At 42.4% G+C, this 20490-nt stretch overlaps 1 long non-coding RNA gene across 3 annotated transcripts in view; it reads right to left on the minus strand.

The window, feature by feature from the left end:
• Positions 1-20490, minus strand: part of LOC128837142 (uncharacterized) — a 36247-nt gene that overhangs the window by 8202 nt on the left and 7555 nt on the right. For 2 of the 3 annotated variants that reach the window (XR_008444899.1, XR_008444900.1), the window contains exons 3-4: positions 9703-9792; positions 6516-6624 (exon numbers count right to left, since the gene is read on the minus strand). This is a non-coding gene — a long non-coding RNA (uncharacterized LOC128837142). Of the gene's footprint in view, positions 1-6515; positions 6625-9702; positions 9793-13655; positions 13736-20490 lie in introns of those variants that run through there. The other variant, XR_008444901.1, reaches the window with a different exon arrangement.

Raw genomic sequence — 20490 nt, forward strand, 5'->3', positions numbered from 1 at the left:
AAGAGACACCAGCACGAGGTGGATTTTGATGAGGACATGGACACCGACATTCCTGAAAGCACAGGCTGTGGCAATTGGGACATTATGGCGGCAGTGGGGCTGGTTGATATAGTGGAATGCTGATTCTGGGCCAGGCAAACAAGCACAGACTGGTGGGACCGCATAGTGTTGCAGGTATGGGATGATTCACAGTGGCTGCGAAACTTTCGCATGCGTAAGGCTACTTTCCTGGAACTCTGTGAGTTGCTTTCCCCCACTCTGAAGCGCAGGAATATCAATATGAGAGCTGCCCTGACAGTTGAGAAGCGAATGGTGATAGCCCTGTGGAAGCTTGCAACACCTGACTGCTACCGGTCAGTCGGGAATCAATTTGGAGTGGGCAAGTCTACTGTGGGGGCTGCTGTGATCCAAGTAGCCAATGCAACCGTTGATGTTCTGTTATCAAGGGAGTGACTCTGGGAAATGTGCAGGTCATACTGTATGGCTTTGCTGCAATAGGGTTCCCTAACAGTGGTGGGGCGATAGATAGAACGTATATCCCCATCTTGGCACCGGACCACCTTGCCAACCAGCATGTAAACCGCAAGGGGTACTTCTCAATGGTGCTGCAAGCACTGGTGGATCACAAGGGACATTTCACTGACGTCAACATGGGATGGCTGGGAAAGGTGCATGACACTCGCATATTTAGGAACTCTGGGCTGTTTGACAAGCTGCAAGAAGGGATTTACTTCCCAGACCAGAAAATTACCATTGGGGATGTTGAAATGCCAATAATTATCCTTAGGGACCCAGCCTACCCCTTGCTCCCATGGCTAATTAAACCTTACACAGGCAGCCTGGACAGTAGTAAAGAGCAGTTCAACTATAGGCTGAGCAAGTGCAGAATGGTGGTACAGTAGAATGTGCCTTTGGACATTTAAAAGCTCGCTGACGCTGTTTGCTGAGTAGGTCAAACCTCAGCGCAACCAACATTCCCATTGTTATTGCTGCTTGCTGTATGCTCCATAATATCTGAGAGAGTAAGGGGGAGATATTTATGGCAGGGTGGGAGGTTGAGGCAAATCGCCTGGTGTACGATTTTGAGCAGCCAGACACCAGAGCGATTAGAAGAGCACAGCAAGGCGCGCTGCACATGAAAGAGGCTCTGAAAACCAGTTTCATGACTGGCCAGGCTTTGGTGTGACAGTTGTGTGTGTTTCTTCTTGATGCAAACCCGCCCCCTTTGTTGATTTTAATTCCTTGTAAGCCAACCACCCTGCCCCCTTCGAAATAAAGTAACTATTGTTTTGAAACCATGCATTCTTTCTTTAAAAAAAATAAAAATAAAAAAATAGATAATGGACAAGGTAGCCCAGATGGGGTGGGGGAGGAGGGAAGGACAAGGCCACATTGTTTATTGTAGCCACACTAAAAATCAAACTGTTTGACTGACAGCCTTCTGTTTCTTGGGCCATCCTCTGGAGTGGAGTGGCTGGGTGCCTGGAGCCTCCCTCCCCGCGTTCTTCAGTGTCTGGGTGAGGCGGATATGGAACTTGGGGAGGAGGGCATGCGGTTATACAGTGGATGCAGCGGGGGTCTGTGCTCTTGTTGGGTTGGCTTTCCTGCAGCTCCAACAGATGCTTCATCATGTCCGTTTGCTCCCCCATTAGTCTCAGCATCGCGTCCTGCCTCTGCTCTTCGCGCTCACTTAATTCTTTCCTTGCCTCTGCCACTGAATGCCCCCATGCATTAAGCTGTGCCCTATCAGTGCGGGAGGACTGCATGAGCTCGGAAAACATGTCATCGGGAGTGCGTTTCTTTTGCCTTCTAATCTGTGATAACCTCAGGGATGGAGATGATAGGGGGAGCGTAGAAACATTTGCACGTGGGGGGAGATAAAAAGGGAGAGTAAAATTTAAGATGATACATTTCTGAGAACAAAAGGGAGACTCTTTCACAGTGAATCAAGCAATTCACAGCAGAAAGCACATGTGCTTTAAGTACAAGGTTGCATTTTGCCTTTTATATTGAGCGCCTGCCGTTATGGTGACACATCACACATGGCTGGGCAACAGACTTTGGTTTCCAGGTAGCCATGGTAAGCCTTTTGGTACATGGGGTTGGCTTCTTACGCCTTCATAACATGTGGGAATGTTTTCAAACTGCAGCACCCTCCTTTCCAAGAGCAAGCAATGTGTTGGGTTTCACATTTAAAAGGAGGGGCTGCGGTTTTCGGGTGGATGTGCAGCGCACACACCCCACCCCACCACGTGGCTATTCTCTGGGATGATCCCTTCACTCCTTCCCCCTGCCGGTTGGCTATTCTCTGGGATGATCCCTTTTAGCCAAGGGCAAACAGCCCAGCATGAACAGGGTCCTTTTACTGGTCCCCTCCCTAGAATGCCATGCAGCTGATCATAGAAGCGGTATGTATGGGGGTCTGACCCGGAGCGACCATTTGCCTCCTTTGTCTTTTGGTAGGCTTGCCTGAGCTCCTTAACTTTCACATGGCACTGCTGTGTGTCCTTGTTGTAACCTCTGTCCAACATGCCCTGTGAGATTTTGGCAAATATATTTGCGTTTCTTCTTTTTGATCGGAGTTCGGCCTGCACAGATACTTCTCCCCATACAGCAATCAGATTCAGTGTCTCCCTTTTGGTCCATGCTGGAGCTTGTTTGTGATTTTGAGGGGACTGCATGGTCACCTGTGCTGCTGAGTTCGCCACGCTGACCAAACAGGAAATGAAATTCAAAAGTTCTCAGGGCTTTTCCTGTGTACCTGGCTAGTGCATCGGAGTTCAAAGTGCTGTCTAGAGCGGTCACAATGGAGCATTCTGGGACAGCTCCTGGAGGCCAATACCGTCAATTTGAGTCTGCACTACTGCAAATTCGACACAGCAAGGTCGATTTTAGCGCTACTCCCCTTGTCAGGGAGGAGTACAGAAGTCGATTTTAAGAGCCCTTTAGGTTGACAGAACGGGGTTGGTTGTGTGGACGCAGTCAATTTTAAATTGACCTAACATGGCTAAATTTGAGCTAACCCCATAGTGTAGACCAGGCCTAAGTAACTCTAGTTAAGACATGACTTCTGTAACAGATCTGTTACACATGAGGAGACTCAGCTTTATCTCCCCTTGTAACATGGGGCCAGATCTAAAGTCCATTGAAACCAGTGGGCTTCTGTTGAGTATGTCTAGGGCAGGCATGACCTGCAACATTAATTTTAACACCCAAACTTTGCAGAGTTAGGGTTTCAGATATAGAATCAGAAACCACATTTCAGTGGTACCTATGCAAGCCCATTGACTTCAGTGTGATGGCATAAAGGGAAGAGAAGGCAGAATGTGGTCCCTAGCATTTAAAATATATATGAACCCTTATTCAAACTATTCATTAATAGTTAAGGCAACACCGACTTCTTCTTTAATAATGCTCCTGTTAAATACAATTGCTGTATCCTCTTAAGAGCCTAAGCTTGCAGTAAAAAACGTTCTCTATGAAAACTTTGCATTGTGAATGCCCTTTGGCTGTTCCATGCAGTATTTTTACTACTTATTAACAATTAAAGGCAAACACAAATTAGTCAGGCTTGTGATGCTTTTAAGAGCACAGAGGAACAGTCGAGCAAGCATTATTTTTTTATATCACTGAAGTGCACTGTCTATTTATCCTCAAATTACCTTCAGTGAGAGCAGTTGTGCAGTCCCTAGCCATAACAACATATATGCTCACACATTCTTTACTCAGAGAGAGAACTTAGCATGGAAGACATTGTTATTTTTACCAAACCCATTCACAAATTAACTAGGACATGATGTTGCCATTTTTGCACTCCTTCATTTGTATTCTTTAATTAGAAATGGATTGGGACCAAACTGGCTATCTGATAGGGTTTGTTTGGTTAATGTGATGAAACAACCCACCTTGATATGCTTGGTATTGTTTTACATATTATGCTCATTATTGCTTAGAAGGCCACTCCTAAGTACAAGCAAAACAAGAAGACATTTGTCTTCCCTCAGTCCATAAATACTCTGCAATTCCATGCCTCTCTGGCATGGGGCCAGAGAAAGAGGAAATAGCTCATAGCCACACACTGTGCATCCCTCCTCACCATACCTTGACAGCAAGACCAAAGAGATAGGCAACTCAGGAAATGAGTTCCCCTTCTGGAAACTTTGTGCCCTACAAATTATAAGCCAGGGCCTGAGAATGGAGTAAATGTAGGGTATATTATGACCTTATCTAATATACCTCAAAAATAATTATAGATGGGCCAAAAATGGAACCTGAAATCTGAATCCTCCTGTAGCAGGGCAGCCTCCACATTGAGCACTCTCCTATGGCATGCTGGTATGCCTGTCTATAAAAAGGAACACAATCTCTCTGAGTGTCCATTCAAAATCCCACTGTTGGGCATGGTTTTATTCCTGTACATGTACAATAGTTCACAGAACTCACATGATAAAAAAAAAAAAAAAAAAAAAGTTCTTTCCAAATCCCAAACTACAAGAGAATCCCAGTAGTTTTCCATGCCCCCCTCCAGGGATACCATTTCCAGGTTGTCCACCTCTGTCAGTGTCCACTCGGTTTGCAGCTTTTCTGTCCTTGTTCCAGGGCCCCACTCTCTAGGCCATCTACCTGAGAGTTACCAAAGTTGCTACTCTCCCACTAGTCTGCTGCTGCAGCCCCCAAGTCAGGTATCCTGCAAGACAGTTCCTCAGAGTGTTGCACTCCCCAAGCCTCCCTTCCTGTGAGTGCTACCCCTGCTCAGGGAACATCCAGAATCAACTATCTTGTTTCTGGCTCGGCTGCCTGCAGCCTGTCACTCAGACAAGCTGCAATAGGAGGACTATCCATGGTGTTCTACTCCCTCAGGCCTCCCTGCCTGTGAGTCCAACACCTGCTCCTGGGATCCACTCTCCAGCGGCAACACTTTTGTTTTCAGACTTAGCTTCTCTAATCAAGGTGGCCCTTGCCCTTTGCCCAGGGGTCTCTATGTGAGCTCTCCTACAGCTTGGTAGGGTATCTTCACCTTCTGTTCCTCCCAGCAACTCTCTGAACCAACTCTCACCACCATTAGCTCTCTCGCTCTCTCCCAGCTCTCCCCCAGTTACTTCTGCTACCTCTCCACTGTACCTCTTCATCTCCAGCAGCTCTTCCCTGCTGTTCCTGTCTGCCTCTAAGTCTCTTTTCCTTCTCAGGCAGCTCTCACTGGTCATTCTTCTTTCTCTCTGGGACCCAGGTGCTCTCTGCAAAGCCCAAATGGGAAGCAGAGGATCCGTTCCAGGTGTGCTGGACCCCTCCCCCTCTTAAAGGTGCCAGTCACCCTGCAACACTTCCCACCCCCACATTTTAAGTGGTGGCATAGACTGTCTTGTTGACTATCAAAGGACCATGTCATCCTTAGATCTTAGATCATATCTTAGATCAAGACTGGCTGTTCAGGAGTGGCATGGTCTCTGATGAAGCCACCCACCCAGCTCAGAAACTTGATCATCACTAGTCATTTGAATGCTTGCATCTAGTTCACACCAATTTAGGGACCCTGAGTAGAGGTTATCCTAACTGTCGACTGGCGCATTTGATCATTTCTTAACATTGAAAATTTTGACATTTTGGGTAAAATTGTGTCCCTAGAACATGATGCAGAGCAGAGATGGCATGTAGCTATGCCATGCCAGGAAAGGATTTGTATCTCCGGACCCTTGCTCCAGGCAGGAAAGAGATTTGCTTCTGGCATAAACCAGCAGCAAATTTCTCCCCCTTTCCCATCTCAGTATGCTGGCTACTGTTTTTTTTTTTTTTGGGGGGGGGGAAGGAGAGGAGAGAGGAAGAGAAGGGGCATAACCAAGGTTTCACTTATTCCCCACCCAATTTGCATTATGAGATGTTCACTCAGTGAAAGCACACAGTCTCTGACTGTTGTCCATGTCGTGCTGTCTGCTTGATCCCCTGTTTATTTATTGCACAGATCACAAGAGACTGTTGCAGCTCCCTGGCATCCTTAATAGCTACCTCCATTGATACTGTGATTTCTAGTGCATATTTTAGGGTCAATTCAGTCTAAGTCCATATTTATTTCAGGATTGCTTCATTTTGCATAACACAGACCAACTTGTCACTTGCAGCATCATTTAAATTCTCTCCAAACTGCCAATGCTCTATTTATTAATTTATTTAATTCAGTCACATATTCAGAATTGGTTTCATTTTCTTTTTGATTCCAGCTATAAAAGTGGAAATGCGCTGCAATTATCAGTGGCTTCAGGAATAGATGATTTTTTTTATAATTTCCCCACTCTCACCAATTTTTTTCTTGCTTAACAGGATCGTTCAGCTGCACAATGGTTATACATTTTAGCCCCCATTATAGTCAGTAAAATCAGCATCTTTTCCACATCAGTTATACTATTAGCAATTATCTGCTGTTCCAGTTCTCTGTTGAGCTATCAGAGAAGTCCATTTTCCCCAAAGAGAGACACATTTTAAACCTGGTTTAATTTTTTTCTCTAAATTAGCTGTTTACTCACGGCCTAGTGATGCACTTATGTGTTCGTGGACAGATAGCTGCTGGATTTTCAACAGTTTTGACCCGTTGTCACTTAAACCGTGGAAGTAGAAACACTGCAGCATCTGTAGCTAGACACGGAAACTTTTAACATTAGATGTCCCAGTGTATTGTGATAATTCAAATCTTTAGACCCCCGTAAAAAAAAAAAACCCAGCAGATTAAATTATATTTCTGGCAACTGACAAATCAATAAAAAACACTGGCCAGGTGGTAACCCTAAATGCAATACAAAGGGGATGCATGTAGGCCCAGTGGAGTACAAAAAAACACGTTTAATGACTACAGACAACATCCAGGGTTTAGCTACCTATACTTTCATGCACACTGCTGCTCTGAGCTGGTTCTGATAGGGTTGCCACCAGGCTGGTTTTTCTACTGCATTGCCAGTTGCTGGTGAATGTGTGCTTCCCCCCTCCCCCACCCCACTTGTATGCCGCACACACGTGTGGCAGCATCTGTGGCTACACAGTGAACTTGTAAGAACCATGCACAAGTCATACAGCTCTGAGCACTTCTGCATGACACCTGGGTCCTACTATGATCCAGGCCCTCAATGTGACAAAACCACGCACCTGAAGATCCTGCTCCTCTCAGCAGTGGAAACCAGAAAGCAGGACTCATGGACTTTAGACTTGCCAGCAGGACTCTGTACACAATAGTCCCCAATAGGAGTGGGGACTATTGTGTACAGAGGTTCCTGGAAGGAGATGGTAGGGGGGCTCTCTTGAGGTCTGAGGCTCATTGGAGGGGATGGGTTTAGGGATTCATGGGTCAGAGTGGTGGTGGGGCACCAGAGAAGGGATGGGAAGGGTCAGGCTGGTGAGGGGTGGCCTCTCAGAAGTGCAACACTAGGTTCTGGTGGCGTTTGAAAAATGGAAAACAGGGGATATGTCTATACTAGAGCTGGAAGATGTAAATTCCAGCTGAAGGAGACATACTCACGCTAGCTTTCATTGAGATACGGTGCTGAAAATAGCAGAGGAGCTGCAATTAGCAGCAATACGTACCTAGGGTCTCATAGGGGATGGTACTTGGGACAGTTAGCTCCTCCTGCTGCTCATGCCACTGCAGCTACACTTCTATTTTTAGTAGTCCAGCTTGGTCAGAGCTAGCATGCATTTCTTCTTGAGCTGGAATTTATACCTTCCAACTCTAGTGTAGACATACCCATAAAGATCGTTAGATGGCTCACAACTACATGTAGGGATACTGCCCCATTCCTATAAACTACACAATAAACTGTAAAAAGAACAGGAGTACTTGTGGCACCTTAGAGACTAACAAATTTATTCGAGCATAAACTTTCGTGGGCTACAGCCCACTTCTTCGGATGCATAGAATGGAACATATATTGAGGAGATATATACACACACACACACAGAGAGCATAAACAGGTGGGAGTTGTCTTACCAACTCTGAGACGCCAATTAAGTAAGAGAAAAAAAACTTTTGAAGTGATAATCAAGATAGCCAAGTACAGACAGGAGACTTCTTATCAACCTGTCTGTACTGGGCTATCTTGATTATCACTTCAAAAGTTGTTTTTTTTCCTCTTACTTAATTGGCGTCTCAGAGTTGGTAAGACAACTCCCACCTGTTCATGCTCTCTGTATGTGTGTGTATATATCTCTCCTCAATATATGTTCCATTCTATGCATCCGAAGAAGTGGGATGTAGCCCACGAAAGCTTATGCTCGAATAAATTTGTTAGTCTCTAAGGTGCCACAAGTACTCCTGTTCTTTTTGCGGATACAGACTAACACGGCTGCTACTCTGAAACAATAAACTGTAATTTAAAATATTCTGTACTAGATGTGCTTAACCACATGCAAAGATCCATGAAGCAAATGGATTCGCGAATTAAAGGAAAATTGCAATGCAATGTAAGACAGAGACACTTAATAGAGAGGAGAATAAATTATTACAGTCATTTTACATCATCTGTAAAGGATTAAAAAGAAAAAGAAGCACTCAAATGGACAATTGATATATAGCCACAGTAACCATTAGAGCTGGATGAATACAGAGGAAAATTATTCACAGCTATGTTAGTAACTCCTAAGTAGAAATTGGGCCACAGCTGACTGAACCAGAGAGTGAACGAGCAATTTGTATGTGTATGGATTGGTGTATATGTTGGGGGTCATTATTACTACTTATGATTTCTATTATAGTAGCACCTAGAGTCCCCATTATGGACTAACACCCATTGTGCTACACTATATTTGTAGCTAAGTGCTACAAATATAAAACAAAAAGATGCTCCCAGCCTCAAAGAACTTTTAAACTAATATCTCATAATACAGGCAGCCAGATACTGACAGGGATCATCTCCTTGCATGGAAAATTCTGCAGAAGATCCTACAGTTTGTCTACAGTAGTGATGCATGCCCCCTGAAAACCAGGCCATTGGAACCATCCCCAAACCTGGCAGAGCCATGGGTATCCATGCACATCTCCAGAGTTCCACAGGAGTCCAACGCTATCTGCACAGTGGCTCTCTGCTTGTGCATTGGCTCTGGCACTTGGTGTTCCCCTGGCAACATGGCTTTGTTAAAGCTTTCTACAAGAGAGTCTCCCTGTGATGGCTGCTCTGAGGGTGCTAAACAGAAAAAATAACAGAGTTTCACAAAGAAGCAATGATTCCTCGACCCCACCCAGTTAGATTTTGCCCCTTTCCTCAGTTTGGTGTTTAGCTCCGCAGAGTGACCTCCACAAGTTCTGCAGGAAAGTGGAGTAATTCCAATGTGTAAATTACTCCCAGTTATGGTGTGTGAGTGCTGCAGCCATTCACTCATGAATTACACTTCAGGGCAACACTAGCAAATTCCTAGTCCCAGACTTCCCCCAGAAATGCCCAGCATCCTCTTGGACAAAACAAGCTCATATAAAGTCCGTCATTTCATTAATAGAAAATGATATGGAGAAATCCTATTATCCGAAATAAAGTTTCCCAAACACTTCAAACCAAACACACTGGTTTAGATAAAATAAAACACATTTATTAAGTATAGAAGGAGATATTTTAAGTGATTACAAGTAATGATGCATACAGGTCAGAATTGGTTACAAGAAAATGAAAGGTAAAACACAACTAATATCTAACTTAACAAACTAAGTGAATTCAAAGCAAAGGTCACTCTCACCATAAGTTCCAACAGGCTTACTGGCTGAATCCTTCAGTCAGGATCTCCCCTCTGTCCAATGCTGTTTCCTTTCTTCTTCAGGTGTTGATGCTGTTGGTAGAGAGAAAGGGATAGATGATTTGGGGGATTTGTTTTCTCCTCTTATAGCCCTTTTTCTTGTGCAAGAATCATCTCCAGATGATGTTCAGGAGACAGAAAGTCTGTGTGGACCAGAACCTTAAATTGCTGCTTTGTCGAAATATAGATTTTTTGCCCACACCCTCTCCTGTCGAAGAGTGGCCACTTAATCAGGTGATGGTCCATTTGATCTAGTTGACGCCTGGTTGAGGCATTGGCTAACCTTTTGTCTCTGGGGAACTGGTTTGTGACTTCCCTCCAGAATATGTTGGAACATGTCCCAGTAATATAGCTTTATATACAATGTTGCCACACACATTTTACCAAGACAACAATGATCAGCAAATCACAAGTTTTCAAATGATACCCTACAAGTCATACTTTGTTCAAGATTTACCATAATTCTCTAAAAGGAGTGAACATAAGGGTATTGACTGTCACATAGTTCTATTACTATTAGGCTTTCTGATACATTTCCACAAAAAGTTCATTTTTGACAATTTGATATTTTCCACATTAAAAACTTTCTTTAAAAAAAATTCAATGGGCTCCAGTCAAAGCTACTCAGATTATACAACTGTCAAGGCCTAAAGACACAATTGGAAATATAGACTAGCACCATGTAATTAGAGCTAATTTTACACTATTGTACAGGATCTGCAGATTGAGACCACGGTTTATTGACTGTTCTAAATGATAATCAAGACTCTCATGGAGAACACAGAAACCTTCTGACGATATGCTGGAGATAGCTGATTAGAATGGTGACTTCTAATAAAAATAGCATCATATCGTTTATAGCTTCAGGATACTTATCCAGGTCTTGAATGACTGTGTTTTTAATTCTTATGACCTTCATCTAAAGAGATAAGCCAGCTGGAAGAAGTAATCATTAATGAAATGCTATGCCTTGAAAAAACCAAAGTCCACTGTAATCACAAAGGAAAATCTTTAACTTGAAAGATGACTTTGTACGGTGCACATTTTGTTTGAAGTGTATCTTGTGGAGCAGCTTTTTCTTTTAACAGACTAGTTAATGTTTCTCTGTCAACAGTGTACCTAAAAATGTGATGCATCTGCCCCACCACTTTTGCACAGCACACTAGTGCCAGCCTAAATTTCAATAAGGAATTTGAAACATAACTCATGAAATCATACATATTAGGGTATATTTTAAGAAATATTTGCCTAGTACACTGCAGAGTAAATGGTTTAGTCACAGATCCCATGCCACTATGTGCGTGTGCAGGAGGAAAGCTTCCCTGCATGTGAGATGTTTTAGCCTTCTAAAGTGACTATTTAGACACCATATCCATCAATGGTATTTCTTTTTCTACCACTTAATATACTGTGAAAAATATAGTTAAATAAGAAGTGGTGTATATTGATTATGGTAGGACTGTCTGCTCTTTGTATTGAAATCTTAAATGTGCTCAGTGATAAAATATAAATGATTTATTTTCGTATGTCACAGTAATACAGAGAGACTTTATTATTGTTTTATTCCGTCTTCCATTATAAATCTGCATATATGGTCTGTTTGTGAATGGGTAGACTGGTGTTTGGAGTGTTAAATCAACCATATTTTGTGTTCAATAGACAAGTCAACATCAAATGCATAGATCTATTGATCTATAGTTAAGTTTCATCTGGATCTAACTTAAAAGCTGGCCCATAGCCTTATAATAGGCCAAAATCCAAACACCCTTAAGCTTTGGGAAGATTAAAGGATAAAAATTTGAAAAGCGTATAAGTGACTGAGAACCCTAAGTCCCATTTTTAAAAGTCACTAAAGCACTTAGGAGTCATTGTCTTTCAATGGCAGCTAAGTTTCTAAGTCCCTTAGGCACTTTTGAAAGTTTTATCCATCACCATATTTGGTACTTATCTGAGAAACTCCAAGTGCCTTACAAACTTTAATTCAATACATCTCAACACCCTGAGTAAGAGTATCTGAAGATCCCTGTGACAAAACATAATGACTGCTTTACAAGGAGCTGAAATCAACAATAGGAACTGGGGAGAATTATTTTCTTTCCAGAATCCTCTCTCACCCCAGTAGACTATTGACATCAGGATACCCAAACCACCGAAACACTACAGTGAAACATTACATTATCAGAACAAGCTGTCACTGGTGGATTAGCAATGCTGACAGCTAACAACTATTTAGAACTGACATTTTCCAAATAACATTTTTGTGGGTGTCAAATACTGCAAATCACAAATATAGCATTTTTAGTAGCTGGGTAAACAGAGAATTAAGCAAGGTAAGGGCTGGATTGTACCTATGAAGCACTGTCCTGGGTTATGGGAAGGCTGGAGTTGTATAATTCTTCACAAATCTACATTGAACTGGTTATTTCCCCCCTAATTTTGCAAAAGCTGAAAAAAAAATTGAAAATATTCCTGATATTTTTTGCTTTTTTAACTCAACTTAACTCTAGTTGAAAATGTGTTGCAATGGAGTTCTGCTAACCCCTAAAAACAATGTTGGATTTTAATTACAACACTTCTTTAACTTTACAAAAATCTAACTGTTAGGAAGTGTGCTAATATATACTTATGGTAGCCAGACAGTTCCCACCCCCCATCAGCGATCATTCACTATCACCTCCACTGATTTTAAACTACCTACTTGTACTTGTCTAACAATTTTTCGTGTGTGGAATTTCCTCAGCTTTGATTTTAATGGGTACGGAATATGAAATTGAGTTGACATATACGGTCTGTAGGAACAAAATCTTACTTCAGTAAATCTTGTGTGTTCCACTGAGACAGGTTCCCCTTCTCTGCAGAGCTGAGCAAAGAAGTATTTATAAGGAATTATAGGTGGAGGGGATATAAGTAGTAAATGTAGAGGATAGTGGGTACATTTCAATGGAACTGAAACTATTTACACCAGCTGAAGATTTCCTCCCATTTAAAAAAATATTAAGCACATACAAATACATGTGCATATATATAGTACATAATATATTTATAATAGCTGCTACACCCTGACCCACATTTTGCAAGGGGATAGAATCTCAGCATATTTATGTAGACAGTTAGCAAGTAAGTCTGACTTTAAGGGCTCAATCCTACAAGGTGCTGAGCATTCTCTCCCCACTTTGGTCAATGGGACTACTAAGGTGTTGAAAGTTGAGTATATGGTTAAGTACTTTGCTGGACCAGAGCCAAGATTCTCAGCACCTTGGTGATTCAAACCCAAAAGGAAGAAGGAGTCCGGTGGCACCTTAAAGACTAACAGATTTATTTGGGCATAAGCTTTCTGAAGAAGTGAGGTTTTTTACCCACGAAAGCTTATGCCCAAATAAATCTGTTAGTCCTTAAGATGCCACCGGACTCCTTGTTATTTTTGTGGATACAGACTAACACAGCTATCCTCTGATACTTGAAACCCTAAAGGAGTTAGTCCAGACTCACACTGTGTAAGTAGCTGAGATCTGGTCCATTTTGTCCAAGTGCCCTGATTTTGAACCTGTTACTCATGATGACAAGCAATTACTCACATGATTAATTCTGCTGAAGCCAAGGGGAATTCTCATGGGAGTAACTGCTTACCTATGTGAGTATGGGGTTTGCAGTCTGGACTAGGATAGAGATTATTTTTGGTTGCAAATATACAGGAGTGGCAAAGCTTTGAAATTAAAGGCAATCACCAAGGAAAAATAATTAATTGGCCAAAACTCTAAGACCAATATTACAAATTTTTTATCACTGCACAGGCACATACTCTTTAGGGGAAATACTGTAGTGTATGGGCCAAACAAAACAAAACAAACAAAATGTATGGAGCAGATGTCTTGTTTGAAGCATATTCTGGTACTTACAGAATAGCAGAACATTCAAGAGACAGGTGCATGAGCTCATTGCAGATCTGCCAATATCTGCTTTTACAAAGCAGGGACTCTGGGGCTGCGATGGAAACAGAAATGCACTAAGTAGTAACAGTGGGTTACTCAAAATGTTGGCTCTCTAACACAATGGCTTAAATTTATTCTGGCAGATTTAAGAGGAACACAGTGCAATTTATACATAGTTTTTTTAGCTTAAATCTAATCTTTATATTTAATCATTTATATTACTCCACTCTCCATGTTTTTATCAGTCATTAGAGAGAAAAAACTGACAATGTGAATGGCTTTGTGATTCTTATTCAGAACACACTGAGACTGATTCTCTGTTGCCCTGTTCCTTGTATAGCCATTTGCAGGACTGCAGACAGAGTGCAACTTGGGTATAACCTGCTTCCATTCTGATCTGGTGTCATTTTACACTCACTTTGCACTGGTGTGATGACACACAGAGTGGAGAGCAGAGGAGAAAAAGCCCAGTGAGTTGTATGTTTTCAAGCTGGAAACTAAAAATAAGAAGCCGCCTCTGTTGGTCATTAATAAATTAATGCTTCATTCAAGATAAAAATAGGTTAAATAATAATGTGTTCTTCTCCAGAGTCAGCATTTTGCAGATGGACGCTGAAACGAGGGGCATTAAGTCTCACCACATGCTCTCTTCTGATCTTTAAATTGGCCCTTTTCATGAATTTCAAGCGAGCTTCTCAGTTATTTATGCTATCAGTCCCTGGGTACCAGTCTCTCCAGGTAAATGAAGCTATTTCTCTGCCACCAGGAGCTCCAGTTTTTCTGCTCTAAAGGTATGAAGTCATACATAGAAGTTATTCAACTTGTAGCACATGGGAAGGAATCCGGCAGAACATTTTAACCTTTTATTGATACACTACTGGACCAGATACAGAGCTACATAGGTTCATTAACTATTCAAGCACTATTTTCATCATTAAAGGGCAAGTCTTATCCCACCCCAAGCCCAGGTAATGGGGCTTAGCACTGGGAGGGCTAGTGAAAAGGAACCTTGCATTATGTTTGGCTCCTGTTTGACTGGGATCACATAAGAGAACTGTCCGCAGTTCCTTCCTGAGGACATTACTTGTGTGGTTTGTAACAGGGCTTCTTCTCTACCTCAGTGGGTCCCGTGCTTCCTTCTAGTGGTGGGTCAGGATAGCGTCTCATCTCTCAGAATTTCCCCCTTCTGTTTATAGTAGGCGGGGAAATTCTGTCTCCTAGCAGCCTTCCCGTTTCGGGGCCTGCTAGGTCCTCACTGCTTCACTGGGGCTTCTGACCTCCTTGGTGGACATCCAGTGAGAGGAAAAGGGGGTGAGAGGGGGGCAGACCTGCCCTCTACTCTGGGCCCCAACCCAGGGACCCTACAAGTAGCAGCCTCACACTGCCAGTTCCCAGGAAAGCTGTTAGTTTCCCTGGGTTACTTCCCCACACCCCTTGGCTTATTGTCCCCATTTTGCCTGGGCAGTGTTCCTCCCAACCCTCTAGCTGGGGGAGGGAGAGCCCCTAGTCTCTGGTAGCACTTCAGGGTGTGGCAGCACCACACCAAATACATGGCTCAGTCTCTCCCCTCTGGTAGGGTCCTTTTCTTCAGGTCTTTGGACCTGGAAGGGTCTTTACCTCCTGTTTAGGGTACAGTTTCTCCCCAATCTCTATATCTGCAGGGTTCTCTCCGGTCCTTGTCAGCTTCCACTCAGCTCACCTTCTCTCTCACCACACCTATCACCCACACTGACTGGCTGTGGGGAAGGCTTTTAACACATTCTGGCAGGTTCTTAATTGGCTCCAGGTGTCTTAATTAACCTGGAGTAACACCTGCTCAGTTACCAGGGGAACAGGGACCTTCTTATCCTGGGGCTAATATACCTTCCTTTCTACATTCTCCTGTAGCCGTCTGGCCTGACCCTGTCACAGGTTGCTTTGCTGCAGCCTTTCCTGCTCAAGTAGAGACTACTGTCTCAGTGCCTCCAGCATGCTGAAGCTACACATATAGCCACTTATGCTGGGGACACATGCAAGGGAAGAAATCCCATCTAGGGCTTTATGATCCCTATATTCCCCCATCGTCTGTGAGAGCGAGATCTGGGGAATAGAAACACAAGGGAAGAGTTGGACTGCCCATGCTCTTGTCTTGTCACAACATAATTGCAATCCAGTGAAAGCAGGATGGAGAAAGCTAAACCTCCCTGATATGGACTATAGGAATTGCTGTGCTTCAAGGCATTGGACCATTTTGTTGGCATCCTACTTCTAGCTGTGGCCAGTACCAGCTGTTTAGAAAAGAAGGTAGAAAGAAAACACAGGGAAAATGCTTGGATGGTTCCCAGAAATTTTAAATTCACTGAGCATGACTGGATTATTTTATATTACCATCAGCTTGTATAGTTGCAATTATTATTAAATATCTCTATTTAATAAGAACACCTGGTCAGCTTTCCCTGTACCCTTCTTTACTTTTGGTGTGCCTCAACTGAATCACCTCTTATTTCTCTCCTTTCAAAGGTTTAACATTCCTAGGGCATGTGGTCTTCTCCAATATAAAAACTACTATGCCTTTAGACAGTTTGATGCCCTTCTTTGAACTTTTACAATTCTCCTGTATCTTCCTGGACAGATTGCCATTGTTCTGAATAGCAGCTGTTTGATGTTCATAAAGGATCACTCTTCTAACACTGGGGAAGGCACTGTATTAGAATAAGGAAAGCAGGATTATCCCTACAGCTACTTCATCTCACTCTCTGATTCAGGGTAGAGCTCTGGCTAAAATCTTCCTCAGCTCCTCCTGCCTGGCTTTCTCCTCTAGATTTAAAAGGACAAGGTCATTTTCTTCCCTGCAGCCAAGTTCTGATTGATAAAGGGGAATGGGCAAGTGCCAGAGAGCCAGATACCCAGTTCCCAGATCTTGTGGGCTAGTTAACAACACCCCAGATTGAATTAGAACAATTATGGGACTGCTTTAACTGGGGCACTGATGGACAGTCCTTATAGGGACAGGTGGAGGATTGACATAGCAAAAGAAAGCTCCACCATGTCTCCTCCCATTAACACTGGGTGGGAGGGGTGTTGGCCCAGGAATTGACTCTACCAGCTTTATGCCAGAAGAACATTTCCCTTTGCCAGAATCTGGCCTCTTTGAGTCACCTGAGTGGTGCAAAGGGAAGGAAGCAGAAATAACCATCTACCAACAGAATGCATAGCTTTACAGGGGCATTTATTATATTGCATGTATTTTTTCTATCCTTTTATGCATAGATCTTAGTTACTTTTTGAATTGCTGCTGCACGTATTTCATTGAGTTGTTAACTATACCCGCAAAATATTTTTCCTGGAAGGAATCTGTTAACTTAGAGCTTATCAACATTCTGAGAAATTTAGCTTAAATTCTCCTCATATGTATTACTTTCACCAATCATGATGCTCAGCCTGCCAATATCATAAGGAGAGTCTTCCAATATTCATTTTTTATCAGCCTAAATAAGGTCAATTATGCCAGATAAGCATCTTTTATCTGTGCCAAATATATTAATTCACCAACAGGTTATTGAATTAAATCCAGTCTTAGTTGTGCCATCTTGTGGCCTGTGCACTGTCCGATCTGAGGGGCAGGTGTCCACAACACAATAAACACTACCACTATTCTTCCTAACTGTCACTTGTCTCTTTTTACAGAGACCAGGGATTGAACGGGCCAGGATGAACTACCTTCTAGAAAAAAGCAACAGAGGGTCCTGTGGCACCTTTGAGACTAACAGAAGTACTGGGAGCATAAGCTGGTTCTGACCCACGAAAGCTTATGCTCCCAGTACTTCTGTTAGTCTCAAAGGTGCCACAGGACCCTCTGTTGCTTTTTACAGATTCAGACTAACACGGCTACCCCCCTGATACTTGATACCTTCTAGAAATAATCCCTCTAGATCATGACTGAGGCACTTTAGTGGGATGAGGATGCTTGCATTAGAATTGTCCATGCTGCACCTTTTCTGTATAGGGAGGACTGTCAGGCTGGTATCTTTAACAAGCAATGTATTTAAATGAGACATAGGAAAACATGCTGCAGACAATGCCAGAGTTTGTGAAAAAATCTCTGCCAGTGAAATTAGCATGGTGGCAGGTTCCAGAAATTAAATTATGCCTTGGGACTTGTTCACCTCTTGTATCCAATATTCAGAAAATGTTATAAACTTCCCCTTTATGAATTATAGCTCACTATTCATGCAGCTGTCATTTCCTCGAATATCCAACACACAATAAAATGATCATCCATCAGTGATCATTCAAAGGTCAATACCATCTTTCATGTAACAGTCTTAACAGCCGCCTTTCAGTTGCTGGAAACCAAGCATCTACCTTGGCAAAGATTAAAATTGTTTCAAATTAACATTCTTTGTACATCTCCTCCAAAATGCAGTGGGATTTTTTTAAATGGCTAAATAATTGAATATATATCAAAACTAATGATTTGCTAACTAAGAAATGAACAATGCTGCTTGTTACAGAAACATCCTGGGTAAATTACCTTAGTCAATACCATGACCTAGAGTAAATTTTAAAGTGTTGCAAAAGTATTGTGTAAAGTTTCAGTTGTATAATTCCAACTGGCTATACTGGGAACATCATACCATTTAAATCCCACATGCTGCTTTGAAAAAAGTAACCCCTAAACAAAAAACACTACACAGGAGGATTCCTTATTATTACACAGGCATAGCTCCTTTGACACTGCACTGAGCATTGTGAGATTAGGCCTAAAGAGCAGATATGGTCCCTATAATGCCTAGAGTAGGGGGTCTCAATCTGAAATTTCTGAAGCCAAAGAGGAACATGACCATCTTGCCCTTCCCATATTGCTAAATGGGAAAGAGATCCTGGCTAGAAGGGAGGGAACCCAGGTCTAGATGATGGGATATAGACAGACAGGATTGTTTGATACAAGACATGCAAGGATAAAAAGAGACTTAGCCTACAAAAGATAATCTACAAAGGATATAAATAATGCTAGATACTTTAGTCATCTCACTGAAACAGATGAGATCAGCAAATATTTGTACCCTCTTAGAAAGAAGATACAATTGCAAACAAAGGAACTGAATCATTAATGGTAGATGTTCTATTTTTATGAATAGCTGTCATCTGTAAAACATTTATAACAACCTAGGGTAATGCATGCTGCTGACCTAATGATAAAAGAGAATTCTTTGAAGATACCCGATCTCATGAGTTCAATATGAAAAGAAAACACAACTACAGCAGATGTTTGGAATTATGGATATATTTTCCCTTACATGAACATCAAATTGTTGTTGACCATTATTGATTAAGTAATGTTTGGAGTCCTAAATGGGCAGCATTTTCACTTTGCAACTCAAGAAGATTGCAGCACTTGAAGTTTATCTGTCCATACTAGTCCAAGATGTTGGTTATGTATTAACACAAGGATAGGAACAGGTTCAAATTGAGAAATTTACTGTGAGAGATGCAGGACAATTCTGAAGGACTGAAAGCTATTCATTTACTAGACGAAAAAACCCTGCAAGTGTGATTTTCTGATTCAAGTACAAGATTAAGTACTTGTATGTGAGCTCATGACACAGTTGTGTTTAAGGCTGGAGGATTTTCCTTACAGGTGCACAGAACATAGACAGCTAAACTTTCCTGACAGAATGATTAATGTTAAATGTATCACCATTCAGTGAATTTCCTGTAAATCAAGAGAGATATAAAACACTTACATACCAGGGGTCCGATCCATTTATTTGGACTAAGGGGAGCAAATTATTGCAAGGATCACAGATAATAATCTTTCCCCCACAAAAACCGGTCATCAACAGGGTATGAAGCCTGGACCTGCATTGCAAGAGAGAACTCTGCCTCATGGGCTAAAGAAATAACTCTTTTAAATGATAGTGGTAGCAGACTCTCAAACTCTGTGTTCAAGCTACTAAGGAAGGAGTGACAGATGGAAGAGGGTGAGTGAAACTCTTAGAGCTTGCAGAAGCCATTCCTTATCAACTCCATAGGGTGAGATGCTGGCATGTTCCCTTTAGAACCCCATGGATACCTAACAGTATTATTGCCTGACCTCCATGGAAAGAGGTACTGCACACCAAGTGAGGGGGCCAGGGCAGCATTGCAGAGTCAGTACCTTTGTGGAGTTAATGCTTCCTTTCCCTGCAGCTCATTGAGATCTGAGGGTTTGGAGGCTGTGCTCCACCTTCCTGCGTGACCTGTCAAACCCATCTTCCACAAGAGTGACATTCTGCCTCACACAGTTGGCTGGGCTCTGTCCCCGTCTCTCTAGTTTTATGATATGGCCCCAGGCTTGGAAATGGTGTTTCTAGTCTCACTTAAACTGGATGTCCTTGAATGCTAAAGTGCACAAACTTTATATCCATCGGGCCATATTCTCCATTGCCCTGAAGCTTGTGTAGCCATTTATACCAGTGCAAATGTGTAAAAAATGCTATGGTTCTGATTGAGTAGCATTGTACACCCACTACACAAAGCGCAGAGCAGCAGAGTATCTGGCCCATCATATGTTTGCACCTACAGTGTCTACGACTGGTTCAGAAGCACAAGTTTGGATATTCTGCTCTCTCCCCTTCTTCTCCAGAGTATTGCTTGGGAGTCCCGGGACGTCATAGCACATGGAATGAGCTCTCATGGACTAAATGGCTGCAAGTTAAATTGCCAAGCAATTGTGGAAGTGATTGTGGATATTCTTCAAATAAATAAAACGTTTACTTAAAAGATGGGGCAGGGAGGAAGGGAAGGAGCTTTCTATATTCTTTTGTATTGAAGAAATTGA

Source organism: Malaclemys terrapin, chromosome 4, assembly GCF_027887155.1.
Source record: "Malaclemys terrapin pileata isolate rMalTer1 chromosome 4, rMalTer1.hap1, whole genome shotgun sequence".
Taxonomy (NCBI): domain Eukaryota; kingdom Metazoa; phylum Chordata; order Testudines; family Emydidae; genus Malaclemys; species Malaclemys terrapin.